This window comes from Erinaceus europaeus, chromosome 19 (assembly GCF_950295315.1).
Source record: "Erinaceus europaeus chromosome 19, mEriEur2.1, whole genome shotgun sequence".
Lineage (NCBI taxonomy): Eukaryota > Metazoa > Chordata > Mammalia > Eulipotyphla > Erinaceidae > Erinaceus > Erinaceus europaeus.
The window spans coordinates 51,310,011-51,330,714 of NC_080180.1; the positions used below are offsets into that span (position 1 = coordinate 51,310,011).

General features: G+C 42.3%; 1 long non-coding RNA gene across 3 annotated transcripts in view; it reads right to left on the reverse strand.

Annotated features, from left to right (window-relative positions):
* LOC132534751 (uncharacterized) overlaps nucleotides 1–20,704 on the reverse strand; it is a 326,831-nt gene that overhangs the window by 196,314 nt on the left and 109,813 nt on the right. Inside the window, exon 3 of one of the 3 annotated variants that reach the window (XR_009546463.1) lies at nucleotides 18,440–18,543. The exons of 1 other annotated variant lie outside the window; for it this stretch is intronic. This is a non-coding gene — a long non-coding RNA (uncharacterized LOC132534751). Of the gene's footprint in view, nucleotides 1–18,439; nucleotides 18,544–18,693; nucleotides 18,716–20,704 lie in introns of those variants that run through there. One more of the 3 variants, XR_009546462.1, reaches the window with a different exon arrangement.

The window sequence follows — 20,704 nt, forward strand, 5'->3', positions numbered from 1 at the left end:
ATTCTCTCGCCTTCTCTGTCTCCCCCCTCAATCTCTCTCCTATATAATAATAATAATAATCATGTAAAACAGCTACCAGGAGCAGTGGATTCCTAGAGCTGCGACTGGGCCATAGCAATAACCCAGAGGAAGAAAAAAAAAAAAAAGGAGAAAGAAATAAATTAATTTCTTCCTCTTGCTTGCATTTCTTCTCCCTCTTAAAAAGTGTTTTCAACGCCGACATAATAGCTCACTTGGACAGTGCACTGCTTTGCCAGGTGCATGATCCAGGTTTGAGGCTAGCCCCACTGCATTGAAGGAGGCTTCTCTCCCCCCCTTTCCTCTTTGCTTTCTGTCTCTATCTAAAGTTAAAAAAAATGCTTTCTATTTGAACTACGGTAGTTATTGTTGGGAGGGTAGGGACAGAGAACATTTGGTGATGGGTGTGGTGTAGAATTATACCCTGTAGTCTGACAATCTTGTAAACCACTATTAATCACACACACACACACACACACACACACACACACACACACACACACACACACACACACACACGCTTGAAAAAGATGTGTTCAGTTTACCTGTTGGAGGAAGTGCTGCAAATATAAGCCTTCTACTTTTCTTCCCACCTGAAAATATTAACAAGGCCTTGCCAGGTGGTGTTGCAATTCTTTAAAAAGCTCAAATGAAAACCTAGTTTTCACTTGTAGAGGAAGCTCTGGCTCAGGGATGAATTCTTTAGCTCTTGTAAAGGATATTACTTGTGTTGTTTCATTTCCCATCCTGCCCCACCCTCTAGCCCCTGCCTCTGTGCTAGCCTTCCTCTTTCATTTATAATCTCCTCATACATCCTTTAATTCGCCTACTTTCTGTGCTTTATGTCCGTCTCCTTCCACTGGGATGAAAGTTCCTCAGGAACAAGGATGACTATTTGGTCACTGATAAATCCCATGTGAAAAGGGAAGCTCAGGCTGGCTGAGCTAACTCCATCTTGTGTTCAAGTTTCCATCTTGCTGAACTTTTAACTTAAAAATAATAATGATAATAATAATAACGGGCTGGTAAAAACCGGTTTCCAGCTGGACATGACGACATGACCTTCTCTGAAAACTGTACCAAAAAATAATGTTTTTCTCCCCTTAGTCACCAAGCCATTTGGACTAAAAGTAAGTGAACTGGAAGAAATGAAATATGTAACCCATTTAAATGTTTATGATCCAATCCTCCCTTCACGAATGTTTTTTCCTTTAAGGTCTCCTTAAACAAAACTGTAAGGGGGATAAGACCTATATTAGCTATTCCTAATTTACAAAGCTAAGACCTTAGACCTTATATGTACATGTATGTTCTTCTAGGTCAGTGCCCAACTGCCCAGAACTGTGTTCACTGGAGGGATGGACTGAATGAACGGCTAGAGAGTGGCAGTGTCCAAGAGTCTTTTGGCTTCTCCCTTCCTGCTCTGCACAGCTGCAATCCATCAACCCCATGTCCAGCACAGGGTAGGATGCTGGTAAGAATGGGGCTCCACTGTGGCTCGTCGTAAATTCTTCTCTTTGGGAGAAAACTTCTGAGCTATGCCTGTGTCCCAAAGAGCCATCTCAGCCCACCAGTGTGACCATAAACATAAATCACCTCACCCTCCTGCAAGGACAGCTCATGGTTCTCCCCATTCCACAGAGAATGAAGACTTAAGACATCTGAAACACTGATCAAGTGATGACAATAGCGTCAAACTCCAGGGTACATTAATGAACAGAACCCCCACCCCACCATTCTTTTCATGTAGTCAGAAATGGATAGTGGTGAATATCATTAGAATAGCACAGGTGTAAGACTGAATGCAGGTTAATGTTCCTAACAAGAGGAGTAATTAGCTTCTCCATAGACAGTTACACTTAATTTCTAAGGCTTATTATTTATTATAGTTTTGTTTTGTTTAGGGCTCTTGGTAAATTGTTTGCATTTAACAAGTTGCTTGACTCTCATAAGTCTTGTATTTTCATACTCAAGAAGTCAAAGCAACACCTTTGATCAAAGTGGAATGTTTTAATTAAATAACCATAAAATTCCCCTGAAGGAATCAAATACACCCAAAAGCACAGTTAGCAGATTTTCTCATTGTTCTTTTCAGTTCTTGACATTGGTCCCATTTGGTCTCTATCCTGCTGTGTTATTATATCCTGAGCCCAGCACTGTTCACTTTGTTCTTAGGTAATGGCTGTCAAGCCCAGGTCATCATCAGTTCAACTTGGAATCTTACCACAAGTGAGGAGACTTTGGAGGTTCTTGTAGGGGCTAATATTTACTCCTGCAAAGACCCCCTGGGTACTGCTATTGGAAACCAGAAGTGGGAGCCAGTGAATTAGTGCCTTAGTCAAGGAGACTGTGCCAGGCACTCTGCATATGGTGGTATCTACCAAAAAATATGCTCTGACTTGCAGAGAAAGAAGAAAACTGAGCACTGCTAATAGTGATTGGACATTTGATACTCCAGAGAGTATGAACTTCATTAATCATGTCCTCAGTTGGGTCTCTAGTCCTTTTCATGGCACTAGGAACATAGTGAATGAAAAATCAGTTGACTAAATGAGTCTATTTCTGTTGATTACTATAGCTACAGTATTCATATAGCTATTCATGATACAGACAGGTCTCTGTTTTATAGATGAGTGTACTGATATTCCAAGAGGTTTGAGAAGTTCCTCAATTTTCCAGGAAGTGACCAAGAAAAGACCAGAAGTCAAGTTGTTTAGCCTCCAACCTCTCCCATCCCAAACCTGACCTGCTGCAGATCTCTGCTGGATGGGTGAGTGATAGGTCATGGTGGGTTCAGACTGTGCCAGCTACTGTCTTTCCAGCCCCATCCTGCTGTCCTAACTATAGACCCCCATTCTGCAGGTCCTCCTCCATTCTATAATTCTAAAGCCTAGGTAGACTCTTATCTCTATCAGAAGGTTCTGAATATGTTACTTACTACCTCCAGCTAGAATACTGTTAAACAGAGCTGTCCCAGTTCCTCTATAGAGCCTATATTTCCTCCAGTTCTGGAACCTCTAGGGTGGGGCTCACTTTCCTGCATGCTTCTCTCAATTCATACCAAATAATATTGCATCCACTGATCCCTAATCAACACAATGAGTACCACCTCAGCATGCTTCACTTCAGAATGTATCCAGAGACTTCAGGTGGGGAATATCAACCCTTCAACTTCATTACTCAGGTGAGACCTTTCCTTTCATAGTATTCTCTAATTCTATTCCAGGTGGTTCACTTCTTAACAAAGTCCCAAAACCTAGGTATAGACCAGGTACTCTGAGATAGAGCATATGTTCACATGTATCCATAAACTAGGGCAAAATATATACCTGAAAGCAAAAGTACACAATAGTCTGCAATGAGTCAGTATAAGGTTCCTAATGAAATAGTATCTAATTAGACTTAGATACCCTCCTCACCTACTTCCTATTACAGTTCTCTCACTCACTCCAAAGTTAACCTTAGCAAAGCAAGGACTGCAATAGCTGAGTAAGGGCAAGAGACTGGCATACTTTAATGATGACTCTTTAGTCACTATCAGGCCACCCCATCAGCTGGGGCCCTAATCTGGGAGTCCTGAGATTCCCAAACAGACATGATGGTCCTAGACATCAAATAAATCCCTCTCTCTATTGTTATTTGTCATCTATGTCAGAAACAACAAAACAGACCCCTTTGTGGGCCCCCCATAGGACCTTGCCCTCAACTTGGATCAACAAATGGTAGAGAATGTCCCATCCTCCAAAGGGAGGATGGACAACATACTCTATGCTACACCTGAGGAGGATGGGTCAATATTGGAGCAGCTTGGAATGCTCCTACTCACAACCACAGAATGTGAGCTCAGATCTACAGGGATACAGAGGTCACATAGGCTCCTAAGCTGAATATGGGCCCCAGATCACATCAAATCGATAGGGTTTACAGTCAACAATATTTATACCCCTTTCCCATATTAGGGAGCTACTATATTCCCCAAACCAGCTTTCTGTCCCTTTGCCAGCCATGACATCATCTCCCTAGACAATAACTTGGATCCACCTGCATATCAGATTTCAGGCTCAAGGAAAAAAAAAAACCTAGTATAGCCACAGGCCCTGCCTACTAGCTATCTACAAAATGGAGGACCCCCCCCCAACACTTCATCTGCACTATTCCAGCCTTTAGGTCCATGATTGTTCAATAATTTGTTTGGCTTTGTATGTTAATTCTCTTTTCAGCCACCAGGTTCCAGATGCTTGCATGATGCCAACCAGACTTCCCTGGACAGATAACCCCACCAATGTGTCCTGGAGCTCTGCTTCCCCAGAGCCCCACCCTACTAGGGAAAGAGAAAGGCAGGCTGGGAATATGGATCGGCCAGTCAATGCCCATATTCAGCGGGGAAGCAATTACAGAAGCCAGACCTTCCACCTTCTGCATCCCACGATGACCTTGGGTCCATACTTCCAGAGGGATAAAGAATAGGAAAGCTATCAGGGGAGGGGATGGGATACAGAGTTCTGGTGGTGGGAACTGTGTGGAGTTGTACCCCTCTTAGCCTATGGTTTTGTTAATGTCTCCTTTTTATATAAACAAAAAACAAAACAAAAGAAAACAAAACAAAAAACAGAGCTGTCCCAATCGTTTAAGAGGTAAGAGGGAACTGCCTGCCTGCCAGAACCAACTTCTCTAGGCTTCATTCTTGGAATTCTTGTGTCTTCTAACTGAGGACCCTGACAAGCTGCCTATTCCTTGCTAATCCTTCTTCTCTAGCTCTCTGTCTCACATACCTGCATCCCTCTCTTCACCTCCACTCAGTCAGATTCTACCTGTGTTTGAGACTTCATTGGGTTTATATTGGCTTACTGTTCCACAATCCTTCTGGTCTCCTGACTTCACAAGGCATTCCATTCTCCAGACCTCCCCCAGCAGGAGCCATGAAAGCACTCACTGAGCCATGTTATCTACTAATTACATTCTCAGCTCCTCACAAGGGCACATTCGTTCCTCCATCACCTTGCCTACTTACCTGTTCACTTTTCTCATTTCTTGCAACTCTAGTCACATGGGACAAATCATGATGCTTCTGTATCTTTGTTCCTCTAACTGCAACATCCTCTCTGCTGTTTAAAAAACACAACCCTGTTTGACTCATCTCCCAAACTTTAGCTCAACTTCTGCAGAAAATCTTCCTACAGTCCCTATCCTGGGGTGAATACCTCTCTTCCACAAGCTTGCAGCACCTCGGCAGTTAACAGGAGTCATTTTGTAAGTCCCTCAACAGCAAGGCCAAGTTTATTCACTGTTGAGTCCATTACTATGCCTGGCCCATAAATATCTGAAAGACTATCTGGGTTTATTTGCACTGAAGCCTGGTGGGAACTCTACCAATGCCGGGGTACCCAGTCATCTCTCCTCCCTACCTGACCATCAGGATTTCAGCTTCCTGGAGATTTCTGGCTACCCCACTTGCATGGGGTGACCACAGACCATAAGTTTTTTTCTCCATGGAAGCTTGATGGGCAGAGCCCATCTGTTTCTGATGGGTATAAGTCTCACCTGCTTCCGGCCTCAGTCCTGATGGTTCCCTGCCCACCTGACCCTGCTCAGAATCCTCACACACTCCAGCACATAGGGAGACCTCTAGCTGGGGTCACATACCTAGCCCAGGAGCCGCACTGTTCACAAAGAGCCAACACAGTGATTGTTGGAGGCTCAGCAACTCTCACATGAAGGAACATAGCATGAGCTTTCAAAGAGATTCTCTCCTGAGGCAGGACAGAAACTTCATTTCCATGCTTGCCTAGTATCATATTAATATGACGCCTTGCTGGGTAAGTAAGGATCTGATTTTCTTGCATCACAGGAATGAAAACTCCAGAGGCACTCCTGGCCCTCCAAGCCCCTCGCATCCAGTGCCATGATCCTGACAACTCAGGATGGAGGGTGATGAGGAGGGCTCCCCTGCCACCGTGACGCCTTCTCCTCCTGCCTGGACAACTCAGAGCCACAGAGGCACATTGTATTTTCAGGGCTTGTCTGATCCTATTTCTTTGTAAATTGGATTAAGCTCTTTACTGTGTATTACTGATATTAAAAAAGAATGAATTCACAACTTGCGAACACAGCAAAAAAGCAATCACTCCCATGGCAAGGAAGTCATTGGCCAGTGTCCATGAGAACCCAATTTTAACTTTCAAGCCCAGTCAGCAGGCAGGCGCTGCTGCTGATGCCTGGGTCAGCCCCAGGCGACGTCCTGAGCTGAGAATGCAAGCAAGATGAGCTGTCAGTGTGGGGTCTCCTTCCTCTCCTCACCTGCTCAGTGCCTCATCAACCCAAATACTCCTCCCAGGTCTCTCCTGTATCCTGGGAAAAGGAGCCTGTGTGTGAATTTGCAAGAGAAATAGGTGTGCAAGTAGCAAAAATCAGTCAGAAAAACTTTCTCAAGACCTACATGAGAAGAGTAATGGCACCACATGTGGCCAAGCTCTATGTTTCTCAAAGCCCTCTCGTCTTGGTGCAGGAAAACTTACTAAGGTTTTATCATCACCCCACTCTGTCCTCCATTCTAGAAGAGGATTGTGGTAACAGATGAAGATAAAAACAAAGAATGAAGACAGTAAGTCCTTAGGGGAACAATGACTCAGGAACAGAAGTTAGGAGGAAAAATAGGGGTACTTTTCTGCAATTTTAAATGACTGGGATCAATAAAAGGGAGAGCCAGGTGGTAGTGCACCTAATTGGGTGCACACCTTAACATAAACAAGGACTTAGGTTCAAACCCTGCTCCCCACCTGCATGGGCAAGTACTTCATGAGCAAGTATTGCAAATGTCTCTGTCTCTCCCCACCTCAATTTCTCTCTGTCTATCAAATAAAAAAAAATGGGGGGGCTGGTCACTAGGAGCAGTGTACTTGTCATTCAAGTACCAGGCCCCAGAGATAACCATGGTGGCAATAAAAAGGTTAAAAAAATAAATTAGAAAATGAAAGGGAGAAAGAATAATGGGCCACTTCATGTATGGCATATTCATACTGTAAATCTCCTTCCTAGGAGGATGATTAAGCAGCATTCATGGTTTAAAAGATGGGGTAGCTCTGTTGTGAACATGAAATCTTCTCTATTAAAAACAGAGTTTGCAGGACTTCCGGAGGCGGGGCTATGGGCAGCAGCAGATCTGTTTTTCTCCTCTCCTCTTCCAGATCAACTAAGAATACCAAAGGAGACCACCTGGCACTGAAACAAGACAGGATTAGGACGACTTCAGGAACCCACCAAATCACCGGTGAGTGCAAACACATGTGGCTGGTGGACAGAGAGGAGCCTAGGGAGAGATTAAGTGGCTGGTAACAGTCCAGCAGTTTATCAGTTGAGACACCACCTCCAGTCTGTTCCATCAACAAGGGGACAGCTGAAGGAAGGAGAGGACTCCCCAGAGACTCACCAAGTGCAGCTCTGAGTCTCCATTGCTACTGCCCTCAGAATCTGGACCAGCAGCAGGGAGGCCCTGGGCTGACACCAGGGGACATAGAACTAACCAGGAAACTCAGGAGAAGCTCTATACCTCTGTGGCCTAGCGATGGGGCTGTGAAAGTCTATTTGCATAACCATTAGATTATCTCTGCTACACCCTGCTTTATCTCTTGGTCAGGAGTCAGTGATTAAACTAAAAAGCCTACTTACAGATTAAAAGCCCTCAGGCTCCCATAGCCTACATGGAAGAAAAAGCACAAAAAAGGCTTTTAAGCCACTGAGCTCCAAATCAGGGATTAAAATACTACTGAAACAACTGTTAACTTCCACAACTGTGAACCCTTTAATTACCTTACTAGACAAAAGTCAATCCAGGCAATAGTGATCAGTAATTTGAAAATTACTGAGAAAGGGAACTCATAACATAATATATAAAATGGTTAAACCAACAAGAAGAAATATTGGAGAAATGAACCAGGACAAGAATCCAGCTATAAGCCCCCCAAAGGGTGAAGCACAAAATAATGAGTCAGCATCCAAACACTAGCTAAGCAAATAATCACAGGAGTGAGTAAAGAGTTTGAAAGAATTGTCATCAGAAATACAGAAACAACAAATGAGACTCTGGAAGAAAACACTAATTATCTCAAGTTTATTAGAGAGCTGAAAGCTGAAATAGCTCAGCTAAGAACACAACTAGCTGAACAAGCTAAAACAGTATCAGAACAGGGTAATAAAATAGATGAACTCCAGCAAACAGTAGAGGGCAGAGAGAATAGAATCAATGAGGCTGAAGACAGAATTAGCAAGATCGAGGATGAATCAGAGAAAACTAAAAAAGAAGTAAAAGATCTCAAACAGAGATTAAGAGATACTGAAAACAACAACAGAGACCTAAGAGATGACTTTAAAAGAAACAATATGCACATTATTGGCTTACCAGAGGAAGAAAGGGAGGGATAGGAAGAAAGCATTCTTCAGGCCATAAGCTGAAAACTTCTCTAGTCTAGACAACATCAAAGACATAAAAGATTCCAGAAGCTCAGAGGGTCCCAAACAGAATTACCCAGACTTAAAGACACCAATACACATCCTATTTAGAATGGAAAGAAATACGGATAAAGAAAGGATCCTGAAGACTGCAAAAGAAAAACAAAGAGTCACCTACAGAGGAAAACCCATAAGATTAGCAGCAGACTTCTCCACACAAACACTACAGGCCCGAAGAGAATGGCAAGATATCTATCGAGTACTCAATGAGAAAGGCTTTCAACCAAGTCTACTGTATCCTGCTAGACTGTCATTCAGACTAGATGGAGGAATCAAAACCTTCTCAGACAAGCAACAGTTGAAGCAATCAACTATCACCAAGCCTACCCTGAAAGAAGTTCTGAAAGGTCTCCTATAAACAGTCAGACCTGTTGTTTTCTCTGGGCTGGCTTCACGGGCAGGAGACATAGATAACCAGAAACTCATGGATGAGCTGTTTTATCTTTATTCACGAGCGGGCAAGCAGTCCAACAAAATAATCACCACACAATGTGCTCCTCCACCTCTCTCCTCCAGCAGCAGAGTCAGGAACTCCGCAAGTACATAGGATAGGGGGCGGGGAGAAGCAAGAAGCATGAAACTAGCAAAGGCTAAACCAAATCTCCCAGAGGCAGGGGGAGTGAGAGCAAACCAGTGTAACAGAATGATCATGTAAATAGACCACAACGTCAAGCAATGTAACAGAAGGGATCCCAGAAGCAGAACTAGAAGCATACCAACACAGACCACCGTAACTAGGCCATATATCAGAACACTCAAACTCTACAAAAATGGCATTAAAATATCTTCAATCTTTGATATCAATAAATGTGAATGGCCTGGATTAACCTATTAAAAGACACAGAGTAGGACAATGGATCAGAAAACACAACCCAACAATATGCTGTCTACAGAAAACCCACCTAACTCAACAAGACAAACACAGACTCAAAGTGAAAGGATAGAAGACTATCATACAAGCCAATGGCCCACAAAAAAGGGCAGGAACAGCCATTCTCATATCTGACATGCTAGACTTTAAAATAGATAAAATTTAAAAAGATAGGGATGGACAGTACTTAATGCTCAGAGGATCAGTCAATCAAGAGGACTTAACAATTATTATTATCTGTACACCCAACAGGAAGCCATCTAAATACATCAAACATCTACTGAAAGAGCTACAGCAATATATTAACAGCAACACAGTCATAGTAGGGGACTTCAACACCCCACTCTCTCAACTTGACAGACCATCCAGGCAGAAAATCAATAAAGCCATAAGGTAACTAAATGAGGAGATAGATAAACTAGAACTATTGGACATTTTCAAAGTCATTCATCCCAAGAAACTGGAATACACATTTTACTCAAGTCCACATGATTCATTCTCAAGGATAGACCATATCTTATGCCACAAAGACAGCATCAGCAAATTCAAGAGCACTGAAATCATCCCAGGCATCTTCTCAGACCACAGTGGAATGAAACAAACACTTCACAGTCAACAAAAGATTAGTAAGAGTCCCAAAATATGGAAGCTCAACAGTACACTCCTTAACAACTACTGAGTCAAAGAGGAAATAAAGGAAGAAATCAAAATGTTTTGAGAGTTCAATGAAAGTGAAGACACAGGCTATCAAAATATTTGGGACAAAGCTAAGGCAGTACTGAGAGGGAAGTTCATAGCCATACAAGCACATATTAGGAAACAAGAAAAAGCACAAAAAAACAGCCTGATTTCACATCTTAAAGACCTACAAGTAGAAGAACAAAGGAACCCTAAAGCAACCAGAATGACAGAAATGAGTAAAGTTAGGGCAGAAATCAATAACATTGAAAATAAGAAAACCATACAAAAGATCAACGAATGTAATTGTTGGTTCTTTGAAAGAGTAAACAAAATCGACAAACCTTTAGCCAGACTCACAAAACAAAAAAGGAAGAAGACCCAAATAAATTGGATACTAAATGAAAGAGGAGATATTACAACAGACACTGCAGAAAATTCAACATATCATGCGAGGCTTCTATGAACAACTATATGCCACCAAGCTAGAGAACCTGGAAGAAATGGACGATTTCCTAGATACCTACCAATTTCCAAAATAAGTAAAGAAGAAGTAGATAACATGAACATGCCCCTAACAGCTAACGAAATTGAAACAGTTATCAAAAAATCTTCCCAAAACTAAAAGTCCTGGACCAGATGGTTTTACAAATGAATTCTACAAAACCTTCAAAGAAGAACTAATACCTCTACTCTTAAAAGTCTTCCAGAAGTTGGACCAATTGACATTCCCACCAGCAGTGCAGGAGGGTTCCTTTGACCCCACACCCTTTCCAGCATTTGCTGCTGTTACCTTTTCTGCTGTATGACATTCTCACAGGAGTGAAGTGATATCTCATTGTTGTCTTTATTTGCATTTCTCTGACAATCAGAGACTTGGAGCATTTTTTCATGTGTTTCTCGGCCTTTTGGATCTCTTCTGTGGTGAATATTCTGTCCAAGTCCTCCCCCCACTTTTGGATGGGGTTATTTGTTGTCTTGTTGTTGAGTCTGGCAAGCTCTTTATATATGTTGGTTATTAAACTCTTATCTGATGTATGGCATGTAAAGATCTTCTCCCATTCTGTGAGGGGTATCTTGGTTTGGGTAGTGGTTTCTTTTGCTGTGAAGAAGCTTTTTAATTTGATGTAGCCTCTGTGGAGAACTCTCAGAAGGCTAGAAATGGACATACCCTATGACCCTGCAATTCCCCTCCTGGGGATATAGCCTAAGGAACCCAACACATCCATCCAAAAAGATCTGTGTACACATATGTTCTTGGCAGCACAATTTGTAATAGCCAAAACCTGGAAGCAACCCAGGTGTCCAACAACAGATGAGTGGCTGAGCAAGTTGTGGTATATATACACAATGGAATACTACTCAGCTGTAAAAAATGGTGACTTCACCGTTTTCAGCTGATCTTGGATGGACCTTGAAAAATCATGTTGAGTGAAATAAGTCAGAAACAGAAGGATGAATATGGGATGATCTCACTCTCAGGCCGAAGTTGAAAAACAAGATTAGAAAAGAAAACACAAGTCGAACCTGAAATGGAATTGGAGTATTGCACCAAAGTAAAAGACTCTGGGGTGGGTGGGTGGGTGGGGAGAATACAGGTCCATGAAAGATGATGAATGACATAGTGGGGGTTGTATTGTTAAATGGGAATCTGGGGAATGTTATGCATGTACAAACTACTGTATTTACTGTTGAATGTAAAACATTAATTCCCCAATAAAGAAATAAATTATTTTAAAAAAAATTTGAAGGAACCTAACTAACAATACATTCTGTGTATATTATTTTAATGAAGAAAATAAAATGATTTTTGGCATTGGAACAGTATTAAAAAAACACACACACACAAAAAAAGTCTTCCAGAAGATTGAAGACACTGGAATACTCCCTTCCAGTTTCTATGAAGCCAACATCACTCTGATACCAAAAGCAGGTATCACAACCAAAAAAGAAAACTACAGACCAATATCTCTGATGAACATAGATCCTAAAATATTGTACAAAATTCTAGCCAACCAGATACAGAGTATATTAAGAAGATTGTTCATCATGACCAAGTGGGGTTTATCCCAGGCATGCAAGGATAGTTTAATATACGTAAATCAATCAGTGTGATCCACCACATCAATAAAAGCAAGACCAAAAACCACATGGTCATATCAATAGATGCAGAGAAAGCCTTTGACAAAATACAACATCCCTTTATGATCAAAATACTACAAAAAATGGGAATAGATGGAAAAGCCCTGAAGATAGTGGAGTCTATATATAGCAAACCTATAGCCAACATCATACTCAATGATGAAAACTGGAATCATTTCCCCTCAGATCAGGTACTAGACAAGGCTGCCCACTATCACCATTACTATTCACCATAGTGTTGGAAGTTCTTGCCATAGCAATCAGGCAGGAGCAAGGAATTCAAGGCATACAGATTAGAAGAGAAGAAGTCAAACTCTCCCTATTTGCAGATGACATGATAATATACATAGAAAAACCTAAGGAATCTAGCAATTATCTTTTGGATATCATAAGGCAATACAGTAAGGTGTCAGGCAACAAAGTTAACATTCAAGTCAGTGGCATTCCTCTAAGCAAACACTAAGTTAGAAGAAGTTGAAATCCAGAAATCAATTCCTTTTACTATAGCAACAAAAACAATAAAATATCTAGGAGTAACCTAACCAAAGAAATGAAAGACTTGTACACTGAAAATTATGAGTCACTACTCAAGGAAATTGAAAAAGACACAAAGAAGTGGAAATATATTCCATGTTCATGGATTGGAAGAATTAACATCATCAAAATGAATATACTACCCAGAGCCATCTACAAATTTAATGCTATCCCCATCAAGATCCCAACCACATTTTTAGGAGAATACAACAAATGCTACAAATGTTTATCTGGAACCAGAAAAGACCTAGAATTGCCAAAACAATCCTGAGAAGAAAGAACAGAACTGGAGGCATCACACTCCCAGATCTCAAATTGTATTATAGGTCCATTGTCATCAAAACTACTTGGTACTAGAACATGAATAGACATACTGACCAGTGGAATAGAATTGAGAGCCCAGAAGTAAGCCCCCACACCTATGGACATCTAATCTTTGACAAAGTTGCCCAGATCATTAAATGGAGAAAGCAGAGTCTCTTCAACAAATGGTGTTGGAAAAAATGGGTTGAGACATGCAGAAGAATGAAACTGAACCACTATATTTCACCAAATACAAAAGGAAATTCTAAGTGGATCAAGGACTTGGATGTTAGACCAGAAACTATCAGATACTTAGAGGAAAATATTGGCAGAACTCTTTTCCGCATAAATTTTAAAGACATCTTCAATGAAATGAATCCAATTACAATGAAGACTAAGACAAGCATAAACCTATGAGTCTACTTCAAATTAAAAAGCTTTTGCACAGCTAAAGAAACTACTGCCCAAACCAAGAGACTCCTCACAGAATGGGAGAAGATCTTTACATGCCATACATCAGACAAGAGGCTAATAACCAGAATATATAAAGAACTTGCAAATCTCAACAACAAGACAACAAATAACCCCATCCAAAAATCGGGGGATGACATGGACAGAATATTCACCACAGATGAGATCCAAAAGGCCGAGAAACACATGAAAAAATGCTCCAAGTCTCTGATTGTCAGAGAAATGCAAATAAAGACAACAATGAGATATCACTTCACTCCTGTGAGAATGTCATACATCAGAAAAGGTAACAGCAGCAAATGCTGGAGAGGATGTGGGGTCAAAGGAACCCTTCTGCTCTGCTGGTGGGAATGTAAATTGATCCAGCCTCTGTGGAGCACAGTCTGGAGAACTCTCAGAAGGCTAGAAATGGACATACCCTATGATCTTGCAATTCCTCTCCTGAGGATATATCCTAAGGATCCCAACAGATGCATCCAAAAAGATCTGTGTACACATATGTTCTTAGCAGCACAATTTGTAATAGCCAAAACCTGGAAGCAACCCAGGTGTCCAACAACAGATGAGTGGCTGAACAAGTTGTGGTATATATATACAATACTCAGCTATAAAAAATGGTGGCTTCACCGTTTTCAGCCGATCTTGGATGGACCTTGAAAAATTCATTTCCATATGGAAGACCCACTCCCCAGCACCGCTCGTGGGGGGCCCAAGTCCTTCTGATGGAGGCGTGGGGCGCAGGAAATGTGGCGTACAGAAAAATTCATGTTAAGTGAAATAATTCAGAAACAGAAGGATGAATATGGGATGATCTCACTCTCAGGAAAAAGTTGAAAAACAAGATCAGAAAAGAAAACACAAGCAGAACCTGAACTGGAATTGGCATATTGCACCAAAGTAAAAGACTCTGGGGTGGGCGGGTAGGGAGAATACAGATCCAAGAAGGATGACAGAGGACCTGAGGACCTAGTGGGGGTTGTATTGTTATATGGAAAACTGGGAAATGTTATGCATGTACAAACTATTGTATTTACTGTTGAATGTAAAACATTAATTCCCCAATAAAGAAATAAAAAAAGAACAAAGTTTGTAGACAATAAAAACAAACAAAAAAACCAGTCACTGAATAACACGCGGAGTGTAAGACCCCATCAATACACACATACATGCACGTTCATCTTGTATATATGAACATATGTATGTGGCCATATGAGGAAAGGTCAGGATGGACTCACCCCAAGTGTCAACAGTGGTCACACAAGTGAGAATAGGGGGAGAGGGAGTTGGGAAGGGGTGCTTCCCATTGCTTATTCTATTTATTCCTGTGCTCTTTGACTTTGGGCTTGTAAAGAACATACATTAACTTTGTAGTTTTTCCCTACAAAAAATTGCTCCCACACCTATAAAAAGTAATAAACTGCCCCCCCAGATAGATGGTATGTGAGGAGGAGTGTGGCCTGATGGTCAGTGCCCCAGATTAGTAAGCCCAAATGAACTCCAAAGGTAGCTCTGTGGCTTAGGCAAACCCAGAGCTCGCCTGCAGCTACATATCTCATCATGCCCACAAGGACACCTTTTAAGTCTGTCTTTGGAGAAAATACTATCTCAGCAGTAAGAACTTGTTTGAATTGTACCTTACTAGTATGCCTGGATCCAACTGTTCCTCCTAATAAAATTCACCTGGAGAGTCAAGGACTAGAAATAGTTTGCACATCTCACTATGGCACCTGGATAAACACACACGCACACACATGATTAGTTATCTAATAATCTTGCTTTTTAAAATTTATTGGTACGAAGGTTATTGATAATACTCAGTGCCAGCACTATGAATCAACCACTCTCAGCAAGCAAGTTTTTCTTTCCCCCCCCCCCACTCTACTTTTATTTGATAAAACAGAGAGAAAGTGTGATGGGAGGGGGTGACAGAGAGGGAGAGTGAAAGAGAGACACCTGAAGACCTACTTCCTTGCTCATGAAGCTTCCCTTCCTGCAGATGGGCTTGAACCTGGGTCCGTATACATAGTAATGTGTGTGCTTAACCTGGTGTGCCACCACCTGGTCTCTAATGATCTTGCTTTAAGATTTTTTTTTTTTCAAAAAGCCTCAAAATCTAGATATAGATCAAGGTCCATTAGAGAGGGCATATGTACATGTATCCAGAAGCTGGGGAATACATATATCTTAAAGCAAAGGTGCACAATAGTTTGCAGTGAGTCAATAAATGTAGCAAGCAAGTAGAAAGACCTAAAAAGACACTATAAAGTACCTAATGAAATAGTTTCTGAGCAGGCCACCAAAGTAAAAACCCTGTGGTGGGGTGGAGGGTGGTCGTTGGGCTTCCCAGCGCAGCGGGGGAGGGGGTGCGGGGGGTGGTGGTTGGGATGGGACACAGTCTTTCGGTGGTGGGAATGGTGTTTATGTACACTCCTATTAAACTGTAGACATACAAACCACTATTTAATATGAGAGGGGAAAAATTGATCATATGTCCAGAACTTCTTAAAACACAGACTGAGTCTTTTTAATACAGAGGCTGAGTCTTTGACATGTTGACTCTCTCAAAAGCCTAGACCAGGGAAAACAGAAGCAACTGGTAGCACAGCTATATACAAGATGCTGGGTATTATATCCCAAACCCTAAAAAAGGGACTTTCCAAAGTTAACCCAATCACCAAATAATGTGATGACAACAATAACTATCCATCGTCTTCTTGAACCCTTAGACAGCAGGAACCTCACATTTCCACTGTAGAGCCTATATTTCCCCCAGTCCTGGAATCTTAGGATGGGGCCCACCTTCCTGCATGCTGCTCTCAATTAAAATCAAATAATATTGCATCCGCGGATCGCAACCCAATCAGTGCAACGAGTGCCGCCCCAGCATGCTTCACTTCAAACTGTGTACAGAGGCTTCAGGTGTGGAATGACAACCCTTCAGCTTCATCAATCGGGTGAGACCTTTCCTTTCATAGTATTCTCTAATTCCATTCCAGGTGGTCCACTCCCCAATAAAGTCCCCAAACCTAGATATAGTCCACGTCCCCTGAGATAGAGCATATGTTCACACGTGCCCATAAACTAGGGAAAAATATATACCTGAAGGCAGAAGTACACAAGAGCATGCAGGGAATACCCCCAACACTTCATCTGCACTATTCCAGTCTTTATGTCCATGGTCATTCAACAGTTTATTTGGCTTTGTATGTTAACTCTCTTTTCAGCCACCAGGTTCCAGATGCCAGCACAATGTTGACCAGATTTCCCTGGACAGACGACCCCACCAATGTACTGGAGGTCCACTTCCCCAGAGACCCACCCTAGTAGGGAAAGAGAGAGGCAGACTGGAAGTATGGATTGACCAGTCAACACCCATGTTCAGCAGGGAAGCAATTACAGAAGCCAGACATTCCACCTTCTGCAACCCACAATGACCCTGGGTCCATACTCCCAGAGGGATAGAGAATGGGAAAGCTATCAGGGGAGGGGATGGGATATGGAGATCAGGTGGTGGAAATTGTATGGAACTGTACCCCTCTTATCCTATGATTTTGTTAATGTCTCCTTTCTTAAATAAAAAAAAATAAATAAATAAAAGCTATTTTCAAAAAGAAAAAAATGGGCAAATAAATATAAATATATAGAGATAATTATAGAAATAACAGAAAGCACATGTTTGTGCTCTTAGGAGAATGGTAGTTTCCAGTGGAAGAGAAGGTGACACAGAACTGGTGGTGGGAAAGGTGTGGAGATATATCCTCATTATTTTATAATTTTGTAAATCAATATTAAATCACTAATAATTTTAAATCAGAAAAAAAAAAAGAAATAGTTTCTACTTAGACCTAGATACCCTCTTCACCTACCTTCTATTGCACATCCCTCAATCACTCCAAAACTGACCTTGTCAGACAAAGTAAGGACTACAAAAGCTGAATAAGGGCAAGAGACTGGCTACTTTCATGATGACTCTTTAGTCACTACCAGGCCACACCATCACCTAGAGCCCTAGTCAGGGAGTCCTGGGATTCCCACACAGACATTATGGGCCTAAACTTCTAACAGATCCCTCTCACCACTGTCACTAATCATCTCCAACAGGAACAACATAATGGATCTCTCTGTGGGCCCCTATAGGACCTGGCCCTCAATGTGGATCAACAAGGATGGGGAGTGTTCCATTCTCCAAAGGGAGGTTGGATAGCATACTCTGCCTATCACCCGAGGATGATGGGTCCCGAAATTGGTGCAGCCTGGAATGTTCCTAGCTGTGACCATGGAATGTGAGCTGAGACCTACAGGGATGCAGAGGTTATATAGGCTTCTGTGCTGACTATGAGCCCCAAATCAAATGGATGGGGTTTACAGTCAACAATACTTATTTACTTTCCCATATTTGGGAGCTACTCTCTTCCCTGATACAGCTTTCTGGTCCTTTTTCAAATTATGACACCATCCCCCCAGACAATAACTCAGGTCACCTGCATACTAGATGTTAGGCTCACGCAAAAACTAGTAGGGTCATGGGCCCTTTGGAATATACCTAAAATAGACCTTGCAGCTATTTCAAAGATGGAGATCCTAAATCTTCATCTGTAATATTCCAGCTTTTAGGTTCATGATTAGTCAACAATTTGTTCTGCTTTATATCTTTTTTTTTCTAATTCCAAACTCTCATTTATTAATGTACCACTCAATCTTAAAAGAAAAAAAAATTTAAAAGTGGCTCCAAAGATAGTCTTATACCATTCTTTTAAAAAGGAAACTGCTCCTTTTATCTCCACACCCATCCCCAACCCCAATTTCAAAACACATCATCATTTAGTTATCTTGCTCATGGATATTTCCAAGATGAGATTTTACATTTCTCTCCCATAGCTTCTGGTCAAAAAATCCATGCTTACCTTTATTGAAGGTGTTTGGTCCAGCTGCTGTTGGTGTATCCCTTCCAATATTCTTCATCCTCATCTTTGCTTCTGGAGGCATTTCCTCTGGTTCACTGGAGCCAGAGACGACCTGAACTGCCCCTACGGCTACAGACAGACTATGACCCACATAGTCAACGATTGCCACCTCTCCAGATTCAAAGGAGGTCTCAAAACTTTACATCAGGCTCAACCTGACGCTGTTGACTGGCTACTGAAGAAGGGCAAATGCTAGAAGAAGAAGAACTGTCTTCATTAAAAGCTGCTGCTACCAAAAGGGTTTTTGGGACAAGAGTTGGAACTGTTTCTTTAGGTTTACTTGATCCAAGTTTGATGGATATGGCTGAGGCTTTCCTTGTTGTCTGACTACCTATGGCAAATCCAAACTTGGAGATCTTTGTAGGCTTTGTTGGGAGGTCTGCAGCTTCTTCAGCAGGCTGCTTCTCCGCGCTGTGACTGGAACTTTCCCTCCATTACTCCAGCGGCTCCAGCTCACTGTGGCTTCTCCAGCTTCTCCTCTCCTGGCTTCCTGCCCACCATTTTCCCCGCCATTCTGCTTTCTATCTTAACTCTTTTCAGCCACCAGGTTCCAGATGTTACTATGATGCCAACTGGACTTCCCTGGGCAGATGACCCCACCAATGTGTCCTGGAGCCCTGTTTCCCCAGAGCCCTGCCCCACTAAGGAAAGAGAAAGTATGGATCAACCAGTCAATGCCCATGTTCAGCGGGGAAGCAATTACAGAAGCCAGACCTTCCATCTTCTGCATCCCACAATGATCCTGGGTCCATGCTTCCAGGGGGTTAAAGAATAGGAAAGCTATCAGAGGAGGGAATGAGATAGAGAGTTTTGGTGTTGAGAGTTGTACCCGTCTTATTCTATGGTCTTATCACTGTTTCCATTTTATAAATAATTTTTTTTAAAGATAGTTTTTTCAAGTAGTGTGAGAAGAAAGTTATAATGGAAACTGTATCTTCATTTAAGAAAATCTGTCCAGTTAAATCAGTTACAAAGGAAATGCCCATTCTAGAGTGTATGTAGCTTTTCTTGCCTATAGCCAGTGCAGGTAGAGATTCTGGTGAAATGTGGTCACTGGGGTTAGCTCTACCACAGGACAACTGTTGGAATTGTAAAAACAGAAAACCCAGACACCAACATAAACAGTGGGAAGACAGTGGGGAGAGATAGGGACAAGGCTGTACCTATGAGACAAGGAAGTGGGTTCAGAACAGATCCTTTCCTCGTGGCCCTCAGAAGGAACCAAGCAAGCCGCACCTAAATCTCTGACTTGTGGCTTTCAGAACTGTGAAGAAATGGATTTCCACTGTTTAAGTCACCCAATGGGTTGCATTGGATCGACCTTCTCGTGGTGCATCCCGTGAGTACCCATTCATTGGGGAAACTGACGATCCTTCCTAGCCGACTGAATCCACATGGATCCCAGTCACTTTCAAAGCCAGCAACAAGCAGCTCCTGACAGCTTTCAACCTGACGCTATTGACTGGCTACGGAAGAAGGGCAAATGCTAGAAGAAGAAGAAGAAAGTCACCCAATCTGTTGTACTTCACTATAGCTGTCCTGGAAAACTACAACAGCCACCTAGTAATGGGAACAAACAGAAGGGGGATAGAGCACCTACTTTGCATGCATGGGAGCCTGGGTTCAATCCCTTCCACCCCTCAGAGCAATAAAGACAAAATGCACAGAACTCCACCAGTGGTGGAGAGGTCTCTCTCTCCCCTGCCAAAAAAAAAAACAACAACAACAACTTGGGCCAGGAGATGGCTCATAAATAGAGTGTATGTATGAGTGTTGCTGAGGATTTATTCTGATGCAGTCTCCACCCCCAGGTTTTTCTATGCTCCGCTAAATCCTAGAGTGCCCCCTTTCAACCAATCCTGGCTCCGCCCCCAGGTTTTTCTATGCTCCGCTAAATCCTAGAGTGCCCCCTTTCAACCAATCCTGGCTCCGCCCCCAGGTTTTTCTATGCCCCGCTAAATCCTAGAGTGCCCCCTTTCAACCAATCCTGGCCCTACACGTCACCCCTGGTTGTCGCCCAATAAAAAGCCCCCTCACCCCTCCCCTCTCTCTCTCTGGGCTCTCGGCTCTCCCTCTCTGAGGTCTCGCTCCCTGCTCTCTCCCCGTGGTCGGCCATTGCTGGCTGGCTCCACGTGGTCTGAACCAAACCTCCCCCCCATCCTATAATAAAGATCTGTGTACCCCTTTGCTCTGGACGTCCGCTCTCTTCTCCACGGTG